This window comes from Nomascus leucogenys, chromosome 24 (assembly GCF_006542625.1).
Source record: "Nomascus leucogenys isolate Asia chromosome 24, Asia_NLE_v1, whole genome shotgun sequence".
NCBI lineage: Eukaryota > Metazoa > Chordata > Mammalia > Primates > Hylobatidae > Nomascus > Nomascus leucogenys.
This window is the reverse complement of record NC_044404.1, coordinates 15,938,234-15,963,143: the sequence shown is the minus strand read 5'-3', so window position 1 is coordinate 15,963,143 and position 24,910 is coordinate 15,938,234. Positions and strand designations below refer to the sequence as shown.

At 48.9% G+C, this 24,910-nt stretch overlaps 1 protein-coding gene across 3 annotated transcripts in view; it reads right to left on the bottom strand.

Annotated features, from left to right (window-relative positions):
* The window catches only part of PLEKHM2 (pleckstrin homology and RUN domain containing M2), a 51,217-nt gene that overhangs the window by 19,107 nt on the left and 7,200 nt on the right, over positions 1-24,910 (bottom strand). The gene's annotated exons all lie outside the window — the stretch shown is intronic.

Sequence of the window (24,910 nt, the reverse complement as noted above, 5' to 3'; positions counted from 1 at the left end):
AAAGTCTTGTTCTGTTGCCCAGGCTGGACTGCAGTGGCATGATCTTGGCTCACTGCAGCCTCCGCCTCCTGGGTTCAAGTGATTCTCCTGCCTCAGCCTCCCAAGTAGCTGGGATTACAGGTGCCCACCACCACGCCCAGCTAATTTTTTATCTTTAGTAGAGAAGAGGTTTTGCCATGTTGGCCAGGCTGGTCTCAAGCTCCTGACCTCAGGTGATCCACCCACTTTGGCCTCCCAAAGTGCTGGGATTACAGGCGTGAGCCACTGTACTCGGCCTGTTTGTTTTGAGACAGGGTCTCACTCTGTCACGCAGGCTGGAGTGCAGCGGTGTGATCACAGCTTGCTGCAGCCTCAATCTCCTGAGTTCAAACAATCCTCCTTCATATCACAGTGGCCCCACTTGGAGCTACCCTCTGCATACACTAAGGGCTGACGGACTGGGGCACCTGCCCCACCAGCCTTCTTGCCAGCCTTCTTGACATGGAATACTAGAATCGCCTGCAACGCTGGATATGGATCTAGGTGCATGCAAGGCTCATGTTAAGCCCTACACCAAGAAGGACACCACTATTCCTGGACTGGGCTGATAAAAGGAGATTTGGACAGTAGGTGAGATGAACTGCAGCACAGTGCAAACCCCACCAGGCTGATGAAGGCAAGGGCAGCTCCATCAGCCTACTTAAGGACAAGAAAGCCCAGATATTGGGCTGAGTTCACTGCAACCGCAGTTACAGAGACAGGGCCCCTTTCAAGCACAGCTCTAGGAGAAAAGTCTCCCAAGTTCATGTTAGCCATATCCTGTTCTGCTACCACCCTTCCAATGGCCAGAAGGGAGTAGAACACAAGAAAAGAGCACAGATGCCTGATCCTGATCTCAGGTTTAAGCTCTTGGGACAAACGTATTCTCAAGTGTGTTCTGGAAGCAGTGGTAGAGATGGCCACAGCAGGCAAGATGCATCAACCACACCAACAAGCATGTGTTCCTGGAGAGAGGCCAACAATTCAGCTCCCACAACAAAAATAGCCTCTCTTCTCTGCAGCCCGGAACAAGCCTGGCAGGCCTGTCAGCCAGGACAAACCTCAGTCCTGCAGGGTCTTCCCTTCCCTTCCTCCCAGAGGCAGGCAAATCAGAGCACCAGAAGGAAAGATTTCTAGAGCTGAAAGAAAGAGCAATAAGCCTGCAAAAACTGCATAATCCTTCTCAGCAACAGCTGGAAACATTATTGCACACTTCAGTATTAAGTACCACCACACTGGGGTAGAGCTTTTTTTTTTTTTAATTTCAAAATCTGAGTAAATCTGAGATCAGAGAGCCTACAGACAGATGTTAGAGCTGGAAGCATCCTTAGAGATCTAGTGCAATGTTCTCATTAAACAACCAAAACAGGGCCGGGTGTGGTGGCTCACACCTGTAATCCCAGCACTTTGGGAAGCCGAGGCGGGTAGATCACGAGGTCAGGAGTTCAAGACCAGCCTGGCCAAGATGGTGAAACCTCGTTCTCTACTAAAATACAAAAATTAGCTGGGTGCGGTGGCAGGCACCTGTAATCCCAGCTACTCAGGAGGCTGAGGAAGGAGAATTGCTTGAACCCGGGGAGCAGAGGTTGCAGTGAGCCAAGATCGTGCCACTGCACTCCAGCCTAGGCAGCAGAGTGAGACTCTGTCTCCAAAAACAAAAACAAAACAAAAAAAACCAAAACAGGGCTGGGCACAGTGGCTCACGCCTGTAATCCCAGCACTTTGGGAGGCTGAGGCGGGCAGATCACGAGGTCAGGAGATCGAGACCATCCTGGCTAACATGGTAAAACCCCGTCTCTACTAAACAAAATACAAAAAATTAGCCGGGTGTGGTGGCGGGCGCAGTGGTGGGTGCCTGTAGTCCCAGCTATTCGGGAGGCTGAGGCAGGAGAATGGCATGAACCCGGGAGGCGGAGCTTGCAGTGAGCCGAGATCGCGCCACTGCACTCCAGCCTGGGCAACAGAGCGAGACTCCGTCTCAAAAAAAAAAAAAAAAAAAAACCAGAATATTATTAATTCTCTTGAATTATAATTCCCACATGGAAAAGAATGTGTATATGTGTGTATTTACAGAGACGAGGTTAAGTCCCTCAATATGGTTTTTAGTTAAGTGATGGACCCAGGGCTGGAACTCAGACTCCTTTCTCAGCTAAGATACCTTTAAAGAAAAATTATTCTGAAAACATTTGCTCATTGTAAAAATGGAAGCAACACAGAGGTGTGTATAAAGAATAAAGGCCCCTTTGCTCCCATTTACTATTGCCAACAGCTTGGTGTGCACATATCCCCCCAACTCTTTTCCTGTATACACAGACCTAAGAAAAAAAGAAAAAAAAAAAAAAAAGAAAGAAAAAAGAAAAAAAGGAATGCCAGGAGTGGTGGCTCATGCCTGTAATCTCAACACTTTGAGAGGCCCGAGGCAGGAGGATCGCTTGAGGCCAGGAGTTTGAGACCAGCCTCAGCAACATAGCGAAATGCCATGTCTACAAAAAAAAAAAAAAAATTAAAAATTAGCCGGGCATGGTGGCTCACACCTATAATCCCAGCACTTTGGGAGGCCAAGGCGGGCAAATGAGTTGAGGTCAGGAGTTTGAGACCAGCCTGGCTAACATGGTTAAACCCCGTCTCTACTAAAAATACAAAAATGAGCTGGGTGTGGTGGCACATTCTTGTAATCCCAGCTACTTGGGAGGCTGAGGCAGGAGAATCGCTTGACCCCAGGAGGTGGAGGTTGCAGTGAGCTGAGATTGCACCACTGCACTCCAGCTGGGGTGAAAAATAAAAATAAAAATAAATTAGCTGGGCGTGGTGGCATGCACCTATAGTCTCACCTACTTGGGAGGCTGAGGCAGGGGTCGGGGGAGGTACCCCTTGAGCCCAGGAGTTCAAGGTTGCAGTGAGCTGTAATGGCACCACTGCACTCCAGCCTGGAACAAGAACTTGTCTCAGGAAAAAAAAAAAAAAAAAGGAAAATAAGATCATGCTATGTTCGTTCTGAAACTTGCTTTGCCTTTAAGGTATACCCATGTATATTTCCATATCATTATGATGCACCATACTTCAATATGGATATCATATCCAGTTCCTGGACATCACACATAATATTGCAGTGACCATTGTGCGGTCCTGTGTGGATGCTTCTGTATGGTGAGTGCTTGCAAGGGGAACTGCTGAGCCAAGGGACAAACACATTTACAATCTGCCTGGGTCCTGCCACCTGCCTGTCTAGAATGTCTGACTGATTTACACTCCCACCATGCTGGCCAACACTGGATAAAATTAGTCTAATTTTTTCCAGTCCATTTGGTGAAAAACAGTACCTGTTTTAAGTTGTACTTCTCTGATTAAAAGCGCAGTGGAGGCCGGGCGCGGTGGCTCACGCTTGTAATCCCAGCACTTTGGGAGGCCGAGGCGGGCGGATCACGAGGTCAGGAGATCGAGACCATGGTGAAACCCCGTCTCTACTAAAAATACAAAAAATTAGCTGGGCGTGGTGGCAGGCACCTGTAGTCCCAGCTACTCGGGAGGGTGAGGCGGGAGAATGGCATGAACCTGGGAGGCGGAGCTTACAGTGAGCCGAGATTGCACCACTGCATTCCAGCCTGGCGGACAGAGCGAGACTCCGTCTCAAAAAAAAAAAAAAGCGCAGTGGAACATCCTTATTAGCCACGTGTTTCTCTTCTTCTAGGAACTAAGTATTCACAGCCTTTGCCCAATCTTCCACTGGCTGCTTGTGTTTTTGTTGTTATTTGTTGCAGCTTTTTTTTTTTTTTTTTTGAGACGGAGTCTTGCTCTTGTTGCCCAGGCTGGAGTGCAGTGGCGCGATCTCAACTCACTGCAACCTCTGCCTCCCAGGTTCAATCGATTCTCCTGCCTCAGCCTCCTGAGTAGCTGGGATTACAGGCATGCGTCACCACGCCCGGATAATTTTGTATTTTTAGTAGAGTCAGGGTTTCTCCATGTTGGTCAGGCTGGTCTTGAACTCCCAACCTCAGATGATCTGCTCGCCTCAGCCTCCTAAAGTGCTGGGATTACAGGCGTGAGCCACCGTGCCCAGCCATATTGCAGCTCTTTAAGGATTTAACCTAATGTGTTGTTATATATTATTTTTCCCCCATTATCAATTGACCTTTAAACTTTGCTTGTCATTTTTTTGCCCAATTGATGCAAAAAAGATTTTGATGCAGTCAAATCTGCCAGTCTTTTCCTTTATAGTTTCCCATTTTTCCCAGTATAAGATTACAAAAGTGCCTTTTTTCTTTCTTTTTTTTTTTTTTTTTTTTTTTGAGATGGAGCCTCACTCTGTTGCCCAGGCTGGAGTGCCCTGGCACAATCTTGGCTCACTGTAACCTGCGTCTCCCAGGTTCAGGTGATTCTCCTGCCTCAGCCTCCCAAGTAGCTGGGATCACAGGCACCTTTGACCACGCCTGGCTAATTTTTGTATTTTTTAGTAGAGATGGGGCTTTGCCATGTTGGCCAGGCTCGTCTCGAACTCTTGAGCTCAAGAGATCTGCCCACCTCAGCCTCCCAAAGTGTGGGGATTATAGGCATGAGCCACCACGGTTGGCCACTAAAGTGCCTTTTTTCTTTTACAGTTTTAGGATAATTTGGTTTTGGTTTTTATGTTTAGATCTTTTTTGTTTTTTCACTGCTGGTTTTTGGTCCCCTTACGTTTTTATTTATTTTATTTTATTTTTATTTTTGATAGAGACAGGGTCTCCCTATGTTGCCCAGGTGGGTCTCGAACTCCTGGGCTCAAGGGACCCTCCTGCCTTGGCCTCCCAAAATGCTAGGATTACAGGGGTGAGCCATCACACCCGGCCAGGTTCCCTTATGTTTAGATCTTTATATATGGCATGAGGTAAGGATCCAGCTTTATATATGGCATGAGGTAAGGATCTAGTTTCACCATGTTGGCCAGGCTGGTCTCAAACTCCTGACCTTAGGTGATCTGCTTGCCTTGGCCTCCCAAAGTGTTGGGATTACAGGCGTGAGCCACGGAACCAGCCCTCGTATTTATTAATGTTAATTAATGGTCCAGCTCTTCCTAATCCTCTCACCTCAGCCTGCTGGGTAGCTGGAACTACAAATGCATGCCACTATGCCTGGCTGATTTGTGATGTAATATGCCCCTTTTAAAACTACTTGTTGTTGGCCTATTATATATTCCTGTGCTAGTCCTCCATTTAAAATTCTCACTTTATTCAGCATTTTGGTATGGGCAGAACAAGTCCACCCCAGCCCCCCCAACATTCTTTTTCAAAACTGTTTTGGTGGCTGGGCGCAGTGGCTTACGCCTGTAATCCCAGCACTTTGGGAGGCCAAAGCAGGCAGATCACCTGAGGTCAGGAGTTTGAGACCAGCCTGGCCGACATGGTAAAACTCTGTCTGTACTAAAAAAAAATACAAAAATTAGCCGGGCATGGTGGCCCATGCCTGTAATCCCAGCTACTTGGGAGGCTGAGGCAGGAATATTGCTTGAACTCAGGAGGTGGAGGTTGCAATGAGCCGAGATCATGCCACTGCACTCCCACCTGGGCAGCCAGGTAAGACTCTATTTCAAACAACAACAACAACAACAAAACTGTTTTGGCTGTTCTAGTACATTATTTTAATCAAATTTCACTACAATTTTCTTCTGGATTTGTACTAGAATTTTTTTTTTTTTTTTGAGACGGAGTCTCGCTCTATTGCCCAGGCTGGAGTGCAGTGGTGCAATCTCGGCTCACTGCAAGCTCCACCTCCCGGGTTCACACCATTCTCCTGCCTCAGCCTCCCGAGTAGCTGGGACTACAGGCGCCCGCCACCATGCCCGGCTAATTTTTTGTATTTTTTTTAGTGGAGATGGGGTTTCACCGTGTTAGCCAGGATGGTCTAGATCTCCCGACCTCGTGATCTGCCCGTCTCAGCCTCCCAAAGTGCTGGGATTACAGGCGTGAGCCACCACGCCCGGCTTGTACTAGAATTATGCTGAATCCAGAGATCATTTGGAGGAGGAAATAATATTGCAATATTGAGTCTTCCTATCCAGGAACATGGAGTCTTTTCCCCATTTATTCAGGTCTTCTTTTATATCCTTTGGTAATTTTATAGCTTTCTTTAGATATGTCCTGCACATTTATTTCAAGGTGGCTTGCATATCTATATGAGTTAGGAAGCAATCTGTGCCTTGAAACAATTTCTACAAAAAGTACAGTACAAAGAGTGTATATGCCACAGTGGTGGAGAGAGAAGGCTCAGTAGGCAGGAAACCCAGGTCCAAAGTGTGGCTCTGCGACTACAGAGGTGGGCACCTTTGGCAAATTACTTAACTCTCTAACCCTCATTTTTTCTCATCTGCAACACGGGTTATAAAACGACTATTTAGACCTCAGCTGTCCAATACAGTAGCCACTAGCCACATGTGGCTATTTAAAGACTTTGGGAGCTGGGCAGCAAAGCACATAAAGGTAAACAAACAGCAGTGGCACTCTCTTAGCTGTAATGAGGCCGCAGCTGGTAACCACCTCCCTCCCGCTCCAGTAAGATCAGAAGGCTCTGAAAGAACAGGAGGGGAAGGAAAACAAACATCAAACAAATGAGGACCCCAGAACAGAATTAATGGGGTGAGTATAACAAATATAACCCAGCCTGGAAGCACAATCGCCATCTTTTATGCCAAATTACTCTTTGGTTGCACTCAATACCTGCTGGTAGAGCTAATACCCACTACAATTAGGGCCATGATTTATTGAGTGCACACTCTGTGCATCAGGAAGGTGGCAGAGCTGTTAAGAGTGTGGATTCTGGAGTCGGACAACTTGGTTTGAATGCTGACTCTGCTACTCATTCACTGTGTGACCTTGGGCAAGTTACCTGGCCTCTCGAAACTCGTTTTCCTTGTCTGTAAAATGGGCTTAGTAATAGGACCCTCCCTATAGGTTGCCATGAGGGTTCATAATGCTTACACTATGTTTATCAAGTACACGATACATCATAAGCACTTAACAAATGTTAGCAGCTATGATGATGATGACACACTTTTCAAATGTAATTTAATCACCACCGCAACCCCGTAAGTAGGTCACAGAGCTAGTAAGGGGCAGACAGATTTTAAACCCAGGTCTTTTCATCAAATCTGGGTTGGAGGTCCCTGAATGAATAATGTATGTAAAATGTTAGACTCTAGCCAGGCATGGTGGTTCACGAGTATAATTCCAGCTCTTTGGGAGGCCAATGAAGGAGGATCATTAGAGGCCAGGAGTTTGAAACCAGCCTGGGCAATATAGCAAGACCCCATCTCTATTTTTAAAAACTTTTTTGTAAAGTTAGACTCTATTTAAATCCCCTCCTAATATGTTTTAGGGGAACCCAAGAAAGAAAAATGCCGTTCTGGGCTAGGCGCGGTGGCTCACGCCTGTAATCCCAGCACTTTGGGAGGCCGAGGCAGGTGGATCACGAGGTCAAGAGATCGAGACCATTCTGGCCAACATGGTGAAACCCCGTCTCTACTAAAAATACAAAAATTAAAAAAAAAAAAATACAAAAATTAGCCAGGCGTGGTGGTGTCCACCTGTAGTCCCAGCTACTTGGGAGGCTGAGGCAGAAGAATTGCTTGAACCCGGGAGGTGGAGGTTGCAGTGAGCTGAGATCGTGCCACTGCACTCCAGACTGGCGACAGAGAGAGACTCCGTTAAAAAAAAAAAGAAAAAGAAAAATGCAGTTCCCTCTCTTTTAAATCATGAGAACCGCCCAGGTGCAGTGGCTCACGCTGGTAATCCCAGCACTTTGGGAGGCCGAGGCAGGTGGATCACTTGAGGTCAGGAGTTCAAGACCAGCCTGGCCAACACAGCGAAACCCCATCTCTACTAAAAATACAAAAATTAGCTGGGAATAATGGTGGGTGCCTGTAATCCCGGCTACTTGGGAGGCTGAGGCAGGAGAATCACTTGAACCCAGGGGGTGGAGGTCACAGTGACCTGAGATCACGTCACTGCACTCCAGCCTAGGCGACAAGAGCGAGACTCTGTCTCAAAAAAATATAAATATAAATATAAACTATGAGAACTAAAAGCCCATGGTAGACATGAGCTCAGAGTCTTCTCCAGTTCTGCTTCTTGGAAGACAGACCAAGGAGAGTGGCCAGGGTGGCTTCTCTACCAACAGCCTTTGCTGGTACGCTCTCTGTCCTTTGGCCCCACACTGGCATCTCCCGAGTGAGGATGTGTCTTGTTCAGTTTTTTAAAAAAGCTGCAGCTGCTCCAGGAGGGGCTTTCCCCACTTCTGGGAAGAAGTTCATCCTGCTGATCAGACTGCCAAGTGGTTCCAAGTGTTTCCTTTCTGTTCATGTGGATTTTGGGGAAAGGCAGAAAATCTCAGAATTCGTGGGAGTCTAGGGCAGGGTGGCTAGGGGACCACCTCCAAGTTTTGTGTGTAAGCTTTTATTGGAACACAGCCACTCCCATCGGCTCATGTGTCACCTGTGGCTGCTTTTGTGCTATGACAGCAAGTGGAGCAGTGTTTTTAGAAACAGGTCTCACTTTGTTGCCCAGGCTGGAGTACAGTAGTGCAATCACAGCTCACTGCAGCCTCAACCTACCGGGCTCCGGTGATCCTCCCAGCTCAGCCTCCCAAGTAGCTGAGACTACAGGTATGTACCACCACACCTGGCTAATTTTTTTTTTTTTTTTGGTATTTTTTTGTAGAGATGGAGTTCTGCTATTTTGTTTAGGCTGGTCTTAAACTCCTGAGCTCAAGTGATCCTCCTGCCTCAGCCTCTCAAATTCTAGGGATTACAGGTATGAGCCATGGTGCCCAGTCCAAAGCCTACACTTTAAGCACTCTTTTTTTTTTTTGAGATAGAGTCTGGTCTCAGAGACTGCATGGCCTGTACAGCCTGAACTATTTAGCACCTGGCTCTTTACAGAAGAAGCATGCTGGCCCTCGGTCTGGAGCCTGGAGCAGAGGTGGCAAGGAATGCACACTTGTGATAGGCTCGGCTGAGGAGCTGCCTCTTGCTCAAAGCTCAGTTCAGCAGTGGCCAGAAGGGGAGGCTCAAGCCGTGAAGGGTCACATATTTCAACACACAGTTACTGAGCACCTGCTATGTACATATCAGACATGGTGGCAGAGATAAATTAGTGCAAATATATAATATGGCATCAGGGAGTAGTAAGTGCTATAAAAAAAAATGAAGCAGGGTGTGGAAATCTGTTATAAATCCAGAGCCCCCTGGAGGGAAAAAAATAAATACAGAAGCCGGGCACAGTGGCTCACGCCTGTAATGCCAGCACTTTGGGAGGCTGAGGCAGGTGGATCACCTGAGGTTAGGTGTTTGAGACCAGCCTGACCAACGTGGTGAAACCCTATCTCTATTAAAAATACAAAAAATTAGCCAGGCATGGTGGCACACACCTGTAATCCCAGCTACTTGGGAGGCTGAGGCAGGAGAATTGCTTGAACCTGGGAGGCAGAGGTTGCAGTGAGCTAAGATCGTGCCACTGCACTCCAGCCTGGGCAACAGGAGTGAAATTCCATCTCAAAAAATAATACAAACAAACAAACAAACAAGGAGCCAAGAAGATCTCCCTGAGGAAATGGCTATTGTGGCATCCAGAGGGAAAGTATTCCAGTTAGAGAAACAGCAGGGGCAACAGTGAGGAGCCTGGTGTGGCTGGAGCTCAGGGAGTGAGGGGGTGAGCAGCATGAGATGAGGTCAAGAAGGCAGCTGAGGGCCGGATCATGCACAGCCACACAGGCTGTACAAGGGGCTTTGTGTTTCATTACCAGTTTGATGGGAAGCTGTTGGCAGGTTGAGAACAAGGAAGCACATAACCCGACATCACTGTTACAAAGCTGCTATAGCTTCTTGCTTGTTTTTTGAGACAGGGTCTTGCTCTGTCACCCAGGCTGGAGTGCAATGGCGCGATCTTGGCTCACTGCAGCCTCTGCCTCAATTGATCCTCCCACTTCAGCCTCCCGAGTAGCTAGGACTGCAGGCGTGCGACACCACAGCAAGCTAGTTTTTCTCTTTTTTGTAACGATGTGGTTGCATCATGTTGCCCAGATTGGTCTTGAACTCCTGGGTCAAGCAATCCACCCACCTCAGCCTCCCAAAGTGCTGGGATTACAGGCGTGAGCCACCATATCCGGCCTTGCCACAGCTTCTGTATGGTGAGTAGACAGACTGTGAAAGGCCAGGGTGGAGGCAGAGGCTGGTTAGGAGGCTAGCAGCCCCGCTGATGGGAAAGTGGGGGCTGGGAGCTGGCTACAGTGTGGACAGGAGAAGGGGTCAGATACAGATCGGAAGGCAGAGCCCCAGGGATTTAGCGATGGATTAAATGTGGGGCATGAGGGAAAGGGAGGAGCCAGCAACAGTTCTGAGGTGTGCTCTGAGCAGGTGAACGGCAGCCATTTCTGGATTGGGTGGAGTTCAGCTCTGGCATAAGTTCAGAACACCTATCCGATATCTATGTGGAGGCCGGGCACAGTGACTCACGGCTGTAATCCCAGCACTTTGGGACGCCGAGGTGGGTGGATCGTCTGAGCTCAGGAGTTCAAGACCAGCCTAGGCAACATGGCAAAACCCTATCTCCAGCAAAAATACAAAAAATTAGTCGGACGTGATGGCATGATACACCTGTAGTCCCAGCTACTTGGGAGGCTGAGGTGGGAGAATCGCTTGAGTCTGGGAGGTAGAGGTTGCAGTGGGCCAAGATTGCACCACTGCACTCCATCCTAGGTGACAGAGTGAGACCCCATCTCAAAAAAAGAAAAAAAAAAAGATATCTATGTGGAGACATCAAGGACACAGCTGTGGAAATGGATCTCAAGTTCAGGGGGAGATGGGTGCCGCCAGCCACTGAAAGCTGTGAGTGTACAGCAGGAGGAGCGTCTGAGTACTGAGCCGCCAGGGCTGCGTTAGACCAGGGGTCCTCACCCACGCAGCCCAACAATGCCCAGGCCCCTTTCCAGACCAATGACATCAGAAACTCTGGAGTCAGGGCACAGGAAGCAGCACTGTAACACTCCAGGTAATCCTGATGCCTGGCCCGGGCTGAGGATCACTGTCTTAGACCATGAAGGCACAGCCAGCGAGGTGGGCAGAAAACATGGGCAGTGTGTGCTCCAGAAGCCGAGTAAGGAAAGTTTCCCAAGGGCAGGTGTGGTCAGTCGCCAGGGTCATGGCAGCAGGGGCCTAAAAGGGAGGTGCTGGGACCATGAGGAAAGCACATGCGCGCAGGAGCAGGGGCAGCAGCCTGATGGGCGCTCATCACGGAGGGCAGGAGCTTGCGTGGATCCCACATCAGCAAATGAGGCATTTAAACTTGACAGTGATGAGGCAGCTGGAACGCGAAACAACAAATATTTGATGATATTGAGGAAAAGTTATCGTGAATTTTTTGTAATATTGGGTCATGTGAGAAAAGAATCCTCATTTTTTAACAATACGTACTGAAACATTTATGGATGTCTGGAAATCTGTTTCAAAATAATAGAGGGCTGGTGGTACAGACAGGTGATGATACGAGCTGAACATGGGGCTTCAGTATGCCATTCTGCCTATTTTGGGTCAGAAGAGGGGGTGAGGGAAGTGGAAGAAGAGAGAGGAAGAGGAAGAAAGGAAGGAAGGGAAGGAGGGATGGAGGGACAGAGGGAGTGCGGGAGGAAGAGACAGTAAATACAGAAAATCCCTTTGACCAGTTTTGCCAAAAGAGTGGCAGGAAAACCAGGGTAAAGAAAGAAAGTCCTTGCGCAGGAAAGACAGGATGGGCCCCCTCCAGCCACAAAGGAGAGTCCACAAGCAGGTGGGCCAGTATGCTCCACGGTGGGAGGATGAAAAAGTTGTCATCAGAAGAAAATTCAAAAGTAAGCAAGGTCGGCTGAGAATGAAGAGAGAGATTCAGATTTAAGATAATTTTTTTGAACACGGTGGTTCCCTAAGGTCCATGGACTCCGAGGCCTCTGTCTCAAAGGCATGTTCCCAGACCACGCTCTAGACCTGCTCAGCCGCTCTCCTGTCCCTGCTGCTGATTTTTCGGTTGTGCTCAGGCACCAGGGCCGGGAAGAGCTGGCTTAGCTCATCCCGACTCTCCCAAAGCCAGGAGCACGGGGCTCCCAGGCGCCCTGGGAAGGCTGGGCGTCACAAGACTGCTTCGGGGAAGTGTGGGTGGTACACTCCAACAAGCCAATAAATGCCTGACTCAGAGAATTTTAATCAGGGTGAGCCCCACTCTCTGCTCTGAGCTGCCACAGCCCGGCCTTCTCTGTCCCGTCTCTCTCTGATCTTCATACACCCACAAAACAATTTCTAGTACTATGGTTGAAACGAAGAAATCCTTCCAGATTGGTCTCTAATAATTAACTCAAAGGTGGCTGCGAAAGATGATAAACAGCCAAATGAACGTAAGACAATAAGACAGTTCCAAGTGACGTCCTTCCTTTCTCCAAAAAGAGGCTGCAACCCTGCCCAGCCCAAAAGAGGGATGATCTGGATTCTAACTCTGCTGTCAACTCGCAGGCTATACTAGGGGCGCAGGGGTCACACTTCCCTATTTACAGAGCAGGATAAAAACCTCTGCTCCAACAACATCAGGAGAGGCTGGACAGATGGCTGTAAGCGTGCCTGTTTAACTGCCTGGCCACTGTGGGGCTCCACCGCTGCGCCTGCCCCATCCCTGCTCAGCCACCGCAGACACAGACCTAAGGATACCTAAGAAACCTTGCCCGGCCTGGTGGGTACGACTCTCCTGTGATGCCCAGGGAGAAGGCCACCAGGTAACAGCAGCCTCCCTGTGGGCTCCATGGAGACCAAACGTTATTTACACAACAGAGTGTTTGGAAGAGCCTCAGCAGGACAGGTACAGGAGGTAGAAATCCAAAAGCAGAACAGACCCCACCTGAGGGCTGGGCGCTGTGGCTCACACCTGTAATTCCAGCACTTTGGGAGGCTGAGTCAGCAGGAGTATTGCTTGAAGCCAGGAGTTTGAGACCAGCTGGGCAACATAGCAAGACCCTGTCTCTAGCAACTTTTTTTTTTTTTTAAAGTTAGCTGGGAGTGGTGGCACATGCCTGTAGTCCCAGCTACTTGGAAGGCTAAGGCAGGAGGATCGCTTGAGCCCAGGAGCTGGAGGCTGCAATGTGCCATGATCACACCTCTGTACTCCAGCCTGGGCAATAGAGTGAGACCCTGCCTCGAAAAAAAAAAAAAAAAAAAAGGCTGGGTACGGTGGCTTATGCCTGTAATCCCAGCACTTTGGGAGGCCAAGGCGGAGAGATCACTTGAGGTCAGGAGTTCGAGACCAGCCTGACCAATATGATGAAACCCCATCTCTACTAAAAATACAAAAATTAGCTGGGCATGGTGGTGCACATGCCTATAATCCCAGCTACTCGGGAGGCTGAGGCAAAAGAATTGCTTGAACCTGGGAGGCAGAGGTTACAGTGAGCTGAGATTGTGCCACTGCACTCCAGCCTGGGCGACAGAGCAAGGCTACATCTCAAAAACAAAAACAAAAAACAAACCCTACCTGAAGAATGGGTGGATTACACCTCCAATCACCTCTTTTGAGGATTACATCCACAATGGCCACAGCTAAATAAGCTCATCTCAACCTCCAAGCCAGACTGCACTGCAGGCGCCCTCTCGGCCCACTGAGTCCTGGAGGCTGCCCCTCACGTGGTGATGCTGTAGGTGCAAGGTGGGTGAGGATGCATCCCATGGAAAGTGACATGCCACTGTCCACCTTGCGTCTGGGATTCTACTCACAGCATGGTCACTGGTTGGGCAAACTGCCCCTCTGATCTCACAGACATTCCTTCCTTACAAGGCAGATCCCCGGGGGAAAGGTGGAGCTCAAGCTACCTGCTGTCATTTACCTTTGGGGGACCCGTCCGTATCAGTGACAGCTGGAGAAGGGCCATGTGGTTGCAACTACTGAATGTCCTTTCAGGGAGGCCACCATAACGACTGCCCTACCGAGCTTGCATCAGCAGTTTGCTCCAGCTTCAGGCGCAGCCTCTTGTGAATGTAAGGGAAAGGCCAGTGCTCGCCATCCATTCCCTCAGAAAGACACAGGGAGCAGAAAATAAACAAGTGAGGCAGGCAGGCTGGGGTCTTTTTTTTTTTTTTTTTTTTGAGACGGAGTCTTGCTGTGTCTCCCAGGCTGGAGTGCAGTGGCGCGATCTCGGCTTACTGCAAGCTCCGCCTCCCAGGTTCACGCCATTCTCCTGCCTCAGCCTCCTGAGCAGCTGGGACTACAGGCGCCCACCACCATGTCCAGCTAATTTTTTTGTATTTTTAGCAGAGACGGGGTTTCACCGTGTTAGCCAGGATGGTCATGATCTCCCGACCTCGTGATCCACCCGTCTCGGCCTCCCAAAGTGTTGGGATTACAGGCGTGAGCCACCACGCCCGGCCAGCTGGGGTATTTTAAGTCTTAGCCAAGCTTCCTAAGACTAATAACACCTTTTTTTTCCTTTTTTCTTTTTTTGAGATGGAGTTGTGCTCTTGTTGCCCAGGCTGGAATGCAATGGCACAATCTCGGCTCACTGCAACCTCTGCCTCCCAGGTTCAGCCGATTCTCCTGCCTCAGCCTCCCGAGTCGTTGGGATTACAGGCACCTGCCACCATGCCCCGGCTAATTTTTTGTATTTTTAGTAGAGATGGGGTTTCACCATATTGGTCAGGCTGGTCTCGAACTCCTGACCTCAGGTGATCCACCTACCTTGGCCTCCCCAAGTGCTGGGATCACAGGCATGAGCCACCGCACCCAGCTAATAACATACCCCCCCCCTTTTTTTTTTTTGAGACGGAGTTTCGCTCTTGTTGCCCAGGCTGGATTGCAATGGCATGATCTTGGTTCACTGCAACCTCCGCCTTCTGGGTTCGAGTGATTCTCCTGCCTCAGCCTCCTGAGTAGCTGGGATTACAGGCGAGAGCCACCGCGCCCAGCCAATAACATACCCCCCCTCCTTTTTTTTTTGAGACAGAGTATTGCTTTTGTTGCCCAGGCTGGATTGCAATGGCATGATCTTGGTTCACTGCAACCTCCGTCTCCTGGGTTTGAGTGATTCTCCTGCCTCAGCCTCCTGAGTAGCTGAGATTAGAGGCGCCCGCCACCAACATGGCTAATTGTTTTGTATTTTTAGTAGAGACAGGTCTTCACCATCTTGGCCAGGATGGTCTTGAACTCCTGAACTCATGACCCGCCTGCCTCAGCCTCCCAAAGTGCTGGGTTTACAGGCGTGAGCCACTGCGCCCAGCTAATAACACCCCATTTTCATGTGATCCAAGGAATAAATCACCACTGCCAGCAGCACTTCTGTAGAGACTCTCCCCTGCGATCTAAGACAAGGCTGGGTGCTGGCCAGGGCTGAGGAATTTCATTATTGAAGAGCAGAAGAGCCCTTAGAAACCATTTGGTTAGGAAGCAGAGTTTCCTGGGGCCTCCCATTCAGTAAGAATGTCCTGCCCTGTGCAGAAGGGTGTGCAAAGGGAGTTGGAGTTAAGGAGAGGGAGAGGGAGAAGTTATCAGTGAATGAAACTGACTACTGAATGTAATGAAAATCAGAAAAATAATCACTTAGCCACAACCCTCATTTTATAGGCAGGGAGACCGGAGCCCAGGGAGACAGGGGCGCTTCCTGCACACCCTAGCTTTGGCCAGTGTCCTACCACTGTACTGCAGAGTCTTGGCCAGGTGTGCTCATGCACAGGGGTAGCTACTTCTGGAGCTCCTTCTGCTTCATCCTACCTGGAGATAAAGTAGTCGGGACATCAGCTGCCACCACCCCAGAAGTGCTCATCCCAGCCTGGGTGACAGAGCAAGACCCTGTCTCTGAAAATAAAATTAAAAAAATAAAAAAAAACTGAGAAGGGCAGAGCAGCAGGGGCCATGAGCCATCCCCAGGGCTTCAGCGATGGGGCTCTGCAGGATTTAGGGGACCACGTCAGGAATGTCCCAGTTGCTTCCCTCCTAGACATGAGATGTCAACAGAGGCTTCAGCTGCTGGGTGTCTGCTGCTTCACCAGCCCCAGGGAACCGCAATGCTTCTGATGTACACTGCTAATTTTATTTTTGTTGTTTTTTTTTTTTTGAGATGGCGGCTCACTATGCTGCCCAAGCTGGAGTGCAGTGGCTCATCACAGGGACCATCATAGTGCACTACAGTCTCGAACTCCTGGGCTCAAGCAATCCTTCCACTTCAGCCTTCCATGTAGCTGGGACTATAGGTGCACACCACCATGCCCAGCCTACTCTCCTAGATTAATATATTTATGTAATATAATAATAGAGTTGGGGTCTCACTATATTGCCCAGGCCAGTCTTGAACTCCTGGGCTCAAGAGATCCTCCCACCTCATCATCATACCCGGCCCACTCTCCTATTTATTTATTTTAATAATAGAGATGTGGTAAAGACACATGCACATGTATGTTTATTGTGGCACTATTCACAATAGCAAAGACTTGGAACCAACACAAATGTCCATCAACAACAGACTGGATTAAGAAAATGTGGCACATATACACCATGGAATACTATGCAGCCATAAAAAGGATGAGTTCATGTCCTTTGTAGGGACATGAATGCAGCTGGAAACCATCATTCTGAGCAAACTATCACAAGGACAGAAAACCAAACACTGCATGTTCTCATTCATAGGTGGGAATTGAACAATGAGAACACTTGGACACAGGGCGGGAACATCACACACTGGGGCCCGTCGTGGGGTGGGGGGCAGGGGGAGGCATAGCATTAGGAGAAATACCTAATGTAAATGACGAGTTAATGGGTGGCTAGCAAACCAACATGGCATATGTATACCTATGTAACAAACCTGCACGTTGTGCACATGTACCCTAGAAATTAAAGTATAAAATAATAATAATAACAATAAAATAATAGAGATGGGGTCTCACTATATTGCCCAGGGTGGTCTCAAATTCCTCAGCTCAAGTGATCCTCCTGCCTTGGCCTCCTAAAATCCTGGGATTACAGGCATGAGCCACTGCATCAAGCCTACTCTCCTAATTTTAAAATCCTTCACCTGAGGTTCCACTGCACCATAGCCTGGAAAATATTTCATTCTCAATGGCAATCAAATTATAGTGAATTCTAGAGCAAGAGAGCCCAGAAATCACCCCTGTGTAAGAATCAATCAGAGATCTTGCAATTCAAAAACAATGAGGCTAGTTGCTCTATATGAAAAATGTTGGCCAGGCACAGCGGCTCACACCTATAATCCTAGCACTCTGGGAGGCTGAGGTGGACAGATCACCTGAGGTCAGGAGTTCGAGACCAGCCTGGCCAACATGGTGAAACCCCGTCTCTACTAAATACACAAAAAATTAGCCAGGTGTGGTGGTGCACACCTGTAATCCCAGCTACTTTGGAGGCTGAGACAGGAGAATCACTTGAACCTAGGAGGCAGAGGTTACAGTGAGCCAAGATTGCACCATTGCACTCCAGCCTGGGCATCAGAGCAAGACTATGTCAAAAAAAAGAAAGAAGAAAGAAAGAGAGGAAAGAAAGTAAAGAAAGTAAAGAAAAAAAGAAAGAAAGAAAGAAAAAGAAAGAGAAAAATGCTGTTGGCTGGGAGTGGTGGCTCACACCTATAATTCCAGCACTTTGGGAGCCCAAGGCAGGAAGTCCGCTTGAGCCCAGCAGTTCAAGACCAGTTAGGGCAACATAGCAAGACCCCTGTCCCTAGAAAATGCTAAAAAATTAGCCAGGCCTGGTGGCACGCACCTATAGTCCCAACTACTTGGGATGATGAGGCGGGAGGATTGCTTTAGCCCAGGAGCTTGAGGCTGCAGGGAGTTGTGGTTGTGTACTGCAGCCTGGGTGACAAAGCAAGACCCAGTCTCTAAAAATAAAAAATAAAAATAATATTAAAAAGAAAAATGCTGTCCTTCAGCGATGTCTTAGAAGGGCAGTCAATGTCCCTAGCCAGGGAGGGCGTGTGCCCAGACTGGGTGGCATCCTGGGTCTGGTAAAGTCCCCCAACACGTAGAGCTGTCATAAAGGGTTTATCCACCATGGGACTGCATCAATCTTTAAGCAAGTTTGGTGAAATCAATGCTTCTTAACCATTCATTTGCCACTAAATACAGCAGCCAATTGCACAGGTTTCTTTGCCCACCTCCGAAATTACTGTTCATTAGTCCTTCTGCTGGAGAGTTGATAGGCTCTCTGCTTTACTGGCAGCTCTACTGAAAGATATGCAGGGGGTGACCAGCCTGGGCAACATGGCAAGACCCTGTCTCTACTAAATGTACAAAAAAAAAATTAGCTGGGCATGGTGGCATACACCTGTAGTCCCAGCTACTTGGTAGGCAGAGGCTGCGGTGAGCTGTGATTGCACCACTGCATCCCAGTCTGGGTGACAGAGTGAGACCCTGTCTCAAGAAAAAGAAAGACATGCAGGGGGAAAACTGGAAAAAAGCAGGTACTTGAATTATCTGTGCATTTCATTTTTCTGTGGATTTCATTTTTCTGTGCTTTCTTTGTGGTGTAGGAAAAATGACAGCTGAAAGTGACTAGCCTACTTGGGCACAGATCTCTAGCATAATTGACAGAACATGGTTTCCAAAAGCAGCTAAATGCTTCCTCTTCCTGGAAGGGGAGTGTGCAAGCCTCAAGGTACTATGATTCCTCTGGCTCAGAACTCAGCACAGGGATTGACTTCTTACGGAGGGACTGAGGACTCCTCTTAAGGTGGGGAGAAAACTGCTAAGAGGTTCTGCCAAGGGGCCCCTCAGCGAACACCAGAGACCTAGAAGCCAGCGAATGGCCTGAAAAACAGAGTGCACATGATTCTACTCCATTCTTCTACTGCTGGGACGGAAGCAGGAGCTGGCAGAGACTCTAAGCTCAGTTTTCTGAGCTCTCCACACTCAGTGTTGTGTGTGGCACTGGCGGAGGAGAAGGGAGTTTTTCAAAGCCTCATTTTAACCAGGCTTTCAAAGCACAGAAGCTTCAGCTGGCGTGTTCATCTTTCACTTCCCTTTTCCTTTCCTGTGCCTACAACACTACCTCATGAGTGCCTCCCCCACCCTACAACACCACCTCTTGAGTGCCTCCCCTACCCAGACAACCCAAGTATGGCCAAGGAAAATGCTCACCCAGTCACTGTCTAAATCACAATGTTAGGCTGGGGGATCCTGGGGGGACCCCTGCTGCCATTCCAAGGCCCGTGCAATACAGTCAGATATTCTACAGGCTGAAAATGTAAATACAAGGCTAGAAAGCATGATGGACCTTCATGGATTACAAATCCATAATGGATAGTAAAGGACATTAGGGAGGAGTTGGGGTATATACCTATCCCACTGCAATTTGTTTGATGTCTGTCTCCTCTTCCAGAATGTCTGCCCCACGGGGGAAGGAGCTTGGTAGGATTTGCTCACTGTTGATTCCTAATGACTAGAAGAGTGCTCAGCACATAATACTCACTCAACAAATATTTGTGCCCAGGCGCGGTGGCTCCCGCCTGTAATCCCAACACTTTGGGAGGCCGAGGTGGGTGGATCACCTGAGGTCAGGAGTTTGAGACCAGCCTGACCAATATGATGAAACCCTGTCTCTACTAAAAATACAAAAATTAGCCAGGCGTGGTGGCGGGCACCTATAATCTCAGCTACTCGGGAGGCTGAGACAGGAGAATTACTTGAACCCGGGAGACGGAGGTTGCAGTGAGCCGAGATTGTGCCACTGCACTCCAAGCCTGGGCAACAAGAGCAAAACTCCGTCTCAAAACAAACCAAAACAAAACAATAAAAACAAATATTTGTTAGATAGTTTTATGGAGGACTGGCCCCCAGACTGACCCATGAGGACGTGTTATCTGTTACTTCAAGACCAACACCATGGAGAAGGGAAAGGGTCAGAGAAATGGAAAGAGCAAGAGCCAGAAAGTGGTTCAAATCCCAGCCCTGCTCCTTGTGAGCTTAATAACCTCTGGCGGTTTACTTCTCTAAACTCCATTCCCTCATGTGTTAAACAGGCATCAGGCGGGTGCAGTGGTTCACGCCTGTAATCCCAGCATTTTGGGAAGCCAAGGTGGAGAATGGCTTGAGCCCAGGAGTTTCAGAGCAGCCTAGGCAACATGGCGAAACTCCATCTCTACAATAAAAAAATAGAAAAAATTAGTTGGACATGGCGGTGCACACCTGTAGTACCAGCTATTCAGGAGGGCTGAGGTAGGAGGATTACTTGATCCTGGGAGGTCGAGGCTGCAGTGAGCCGAGATCACATCACTGCACTCCACCCTGGGTGACAGAGCGAGACCCTATTTCAAAAAACAAACCCCAAGGCCGGGTGCGGTGGCTCACACCTGTAATCCCAGCACTTTGGGAGGCCGAGGCGGGCAGATCACCTCAGTTGGAGACCAGCCTGGCCAACATGGTGAAACCCCATCACTACTAAAAATACAAAAATTAACCAGGCGTGCTGATGGGCATCTGTAATCCCAGCTGCTCGGGAGGCTGAGGCAGGAGAATCGTTTGAACCTGGGAGGCAGAGGTTGCACTGAGCTGAGATGGCGCCACTGCACTCCAGCCTGGTGACAGAGCGAAACTCTGTCCAAGAAAACCCCAAAAAACCCAAAATGCCCCAACATCATGGGCCACTGACCCAGGAAACACATGTAAACATTCCAACTGTAGGGCCTGGCATGTAACAGGTGCCGAATAAACTAAATGTTAAGGATTCCTGTGGTTTTATTACTCCCCTTCCTCTCAACATGTTCAGGACTCTCATGCCTCAGCAGTCTACGAACACCAAAAACGACTTGGAGCAAAAGTGTGAACAATGAAGGCTGATTACCCTCAAAAATTAAGTTTGGAGATTTTTGTGTATTTCAAGCACGTATCAGTTCCTTTCTTATACTAGCATAATATTGAGTTTCTCAGAATCTGTTAGTTCCAACTGTTAAATACAGTTATCTGGGGAGGAAGGGAATTATAAGAAACTAATACCTTCTTCCTTATGTATTTGTGCAATGTTTGTAGACACTTACAGGCAAAGGAGGAAAAGATAAATTACAAGTACACAGCATGAGGCCAGGTGCGGTGGCTTATGCCTGTAAGCCCAGGACTTTGGGAGGCCAAGGCAGGTGGATCACTTGAGGTCAGGAGTTCAAGCCAGCCTGGCCAATATGATGAAACCCCGTCTCTACTAAAAATACAAAAACTAGCCCAACGTGGTGGTGCCTGCCTGTAATCCCAGCTACTTGGGAGGCTGAGGCAGGAGAATCACTTGAACCCGGGAGGTGAAGGTTGCAGTGAGCAGAGATCACGCCACTGCCCTCCAGCCTGGGCAACAGAGTGAGACTCTGTCTCAAAAAACAAAAAACAAAACATAAAACAAAACAAAACAAAATACACAGCATGGAGGAGAATATCTGTGTAGAGGGCCACCTGCTTCACTGGCAAGAGGTCAGGAGAAGCTCTCAGGACCCTGGATGGTTTCAATAACTGATAGATCAATGGCCTAAACTTTAATCTCCAGAGGAAAGGACTCTCCCAGAAATCATCCTTATTCACCTGCCTCAGTTCTAGGACATTTGCACCTTGAATGAGCAACACCAAGGAGGATAGGGCCGGAAAGGAGACTTCACCCAAACCAGCCGGCCTTGCTGCCTGGTTTAGACTCTCAAGGAGGAGAGCTCAGGGCCCAGAGTTGCTCATTCTCTATTGCATGGCAGTTCCCAGATCCCAGGCTGAGAAACCTGTTTTTTTGTTTGTTTTTTGTGGTTTTTTTTGAGATGGAGTCTCACTCTGTCGCTCAGGCTAGAGTGCAGTGGCGCAATCTTGGCTCACTGCAACTTCCACCTCCTGGGTTCAAGCGATTCTCCTGCCTCAGCCTCCTGAGATGAGATTACATGCATGCGCCACCATGCCCAGTTAATTTTTGTATTTTTAGTAGAGACGGGGTTTCACCATGTTGGTCAAGCTGGTCTCGAACTCCTGACCTCGTGATCTGCCCGCCTGGGTCTCCCAAAGTGCTGGGATTACAGGCATGAGCCACCACACCCGGCCAAGAAACCTGTTTTATCAGCAGAGGTGGCAACCCAGAGAGCTTTCTGTCATGAGAAAAGCTCTATTCCTTCCCTTGGACAGAAAGGCACTGCCAGCTCCAGCAGCAACACACTCCTGCCGTGGTAGTGAATCCTGATGCCTGAGATGGGCACTGGAGACTCCTGAGGTAGGAATGACCCAGCCAGGAGCCCCACAATCCCTGCAAAATGCCAACCTTCTTCTCCCCACAACTGTCACGAACTGAACACCAGCTCTTGCCTTTCCACATTAAGGCTTGTGTGGACCACTCTGCCTCTTACTCAACATTTCCAGACCTAACATTTGTTAGGTTAGATTCTTAACATAGGTTGAAAATCAGCTGGCAGCAGATTTTTAGTTTTGCTGGGAATTTCTTTTCACACTGGGCTCCAGCTGGATGAGTTCTGAGGGAGACCCACAGGAATCACCACTGCTCCATCTGAAGCTCCGGAGTGTTAGCCATGATGGCAGAATGACCACAGACAGTCAGCCCCGTCTGAACAGCCTGTTGCTGCCAGATGGCTACCTGTTTCTGTTAAACCCCAGTGAGTTTCTGCCTGGCCTCAAGTCATCACACAGGGCCTTTCAATCTGGATAGGCCTAAGCCATCGCCAAACCATGGAGAGAGTGAGCCCAGGGTGTTTTGTGATGGGATGGAAAGGACCACACAGTGTCACAAGGTTTCCAACAGAAACCTGACGTCAGAGCAGCATTTCGTAAAAGGAGAACCATATCTTAAAAGCGAACGGGCATGGGTCCAGGTGAGGTGGCTCATGCCTGTAATTCCAGCACTTTGAGAGGCCAAGGCAGGTGGCAGGCGGATCACTTGAGGCCAGGAGTTCAAGACCAGCCTGGCCAACACGGTGAAACCCCATCTCTACTAAAAATACAAAAATTAGCCAGGTGTGGTGGCGGGCACCTGTAATCCCAGCTACACAGGAGGCTGAGGCAGGAGAATCGCTTGAACCCAGAAGGTGGAGGTGGCAGTGAGCTGAGATCGCGCCACTGCCCTCCAGCCTGGGCAATGGAGAGAGACTTTGTCTCAAAAAAAAAAAAAAAAAAAAAAGGCTGGGCATGGTGGCTCATGCTTGTAATCCCAGCACTTTGGGAGGCCAAGGCGGGCGGAGATCAAGGCCATACTGGCTAACATGGTGAAACCCCGTCTCTACTAAAAAATACAAAAAATTAGCCGGGCGTGGTGGCGGGCGCCTGGAGTCCCAGCTACTCGGGCGGCTGAGGCAGGAGAATGGTGTGAACCCGGGAGGCGGAGCTCACAGTGAGCCAAGATTGTGCCACTGCACTCCAGCCTGGGTGACAGAGCGAGACTCTGTCTCAAAAAAAAAAAAAAAAAAGTATGGCTAGACACAGTGGGTCACACCTGTAATCCCAGCACTTTGGAAGGCCGAGGCAGGTGGATCACTTGAGGTCAGGAGTTTGAGACCAGCCTGACCAACATGGTGAAACCCCATCTCTACTAAAAATACAAAATTAGCTGGGCATGGTGGTGCACGCCTTTAATCCCAGCTACTTGGGAGGCTGAGGCAGGAGAATCGCTTGAACCGGGGAGAAGGAGGTTGCAGTGAGCCGAGATCGTGCCACTGTGCTCCAACCTGAGCAACAAGAGCAAAACTCCATTAAAAAAAGAAAAAGTGAACGGGGCATGGACACGGTGGCTTGCACCTGTAACCCCACACTTTGGGAGGCTGGGGCGAGAGGAAGGCTTGAGGCCAGGAGTTCAAGACCAGCCTTAGCAACACAGGGAGACCCAGTCTCTACAAAAAAAACAAAAAACGAAAAAAGTGAATAGGCAGGGCTCAGAAAAAGCAGTTATCACTTCTCCACTAGTTTCTACTCCTGAGCCTGGGTGGAGTTACTCGTGGGGTCAGGATCCCTCTGTGCACAACATGGTTTCCGGGTTAGGGACCTTCAGGTCCCTCCCCGCCCTCACCAGACAGTCTACTCTGGGAGAGAGGAAAGAAGAAGGGAAATAGCTACTGAGAATTTAGGAAGCGGAGGAAGAGGAGCAGGGAGAAGACACACTGACCCTTAACATTTCAGTTTGTAACGTGTGTGTAGATACTATTTTATGTAAATCTTTGTCCTGGTGACTCAGGTCCTTAGGGATTTTGAGAACATTTAAAACTCTTAGGAGTTTTTCTGTAAAGCCACAGAGAAACAAAACTATTGATCTAAACCAAATAGTCAATACAATTTTTACATCTATCTACCTACCAGTCCCTCTCCAGGAATGAGCTACCCCAGCTAATTTTTTTTTCCCCCCAAGACAGGGTGTCACTCTGTCACCCAGGCTGGAGTGTAATGGCATGATCCTGGCTCACTGCAGCCTCGAACTTCTGGGCTCAAGTGACCCTCCTGCCTTAGCCTCCTGAGTAGCTGGGACTATAGGCATGTGCCACCATGTCCACCTAATTTTTTATTTTTATTTTTGTAGACACAGGGTCTCATTATGTTGCACAGGCTGGTCTTGAATTCCTGGACTCAAGTGATCCTCCCACCTCAGCCCCCCACAGTGCTGGGATTATAGTCGTGAGCCACTATGCCCACCGCCTCCCCTCCCCATCCCCAGCTAATTTTTATGTACTTGCAGATCTAACCCATCTCAGGAGTAGAAAAATGAGAAAAAGTTCACCATGCAAGGCAGCCTTTTCAACTGCACAGACAGGCTGGGCTGAACAACAGCTGTGGCTCATTCACCAGCACCAGTAAATCCCGATCCCGACTGGGGACTGGGAGACTTCTGCTCAAGGCAGTGTGCCTGGCAGGAAATAGAACTTCACTCAGAGCCGACGCCGGTGGGGCACTGTCTGCCCAAACCAAAGTGGGTGGGAG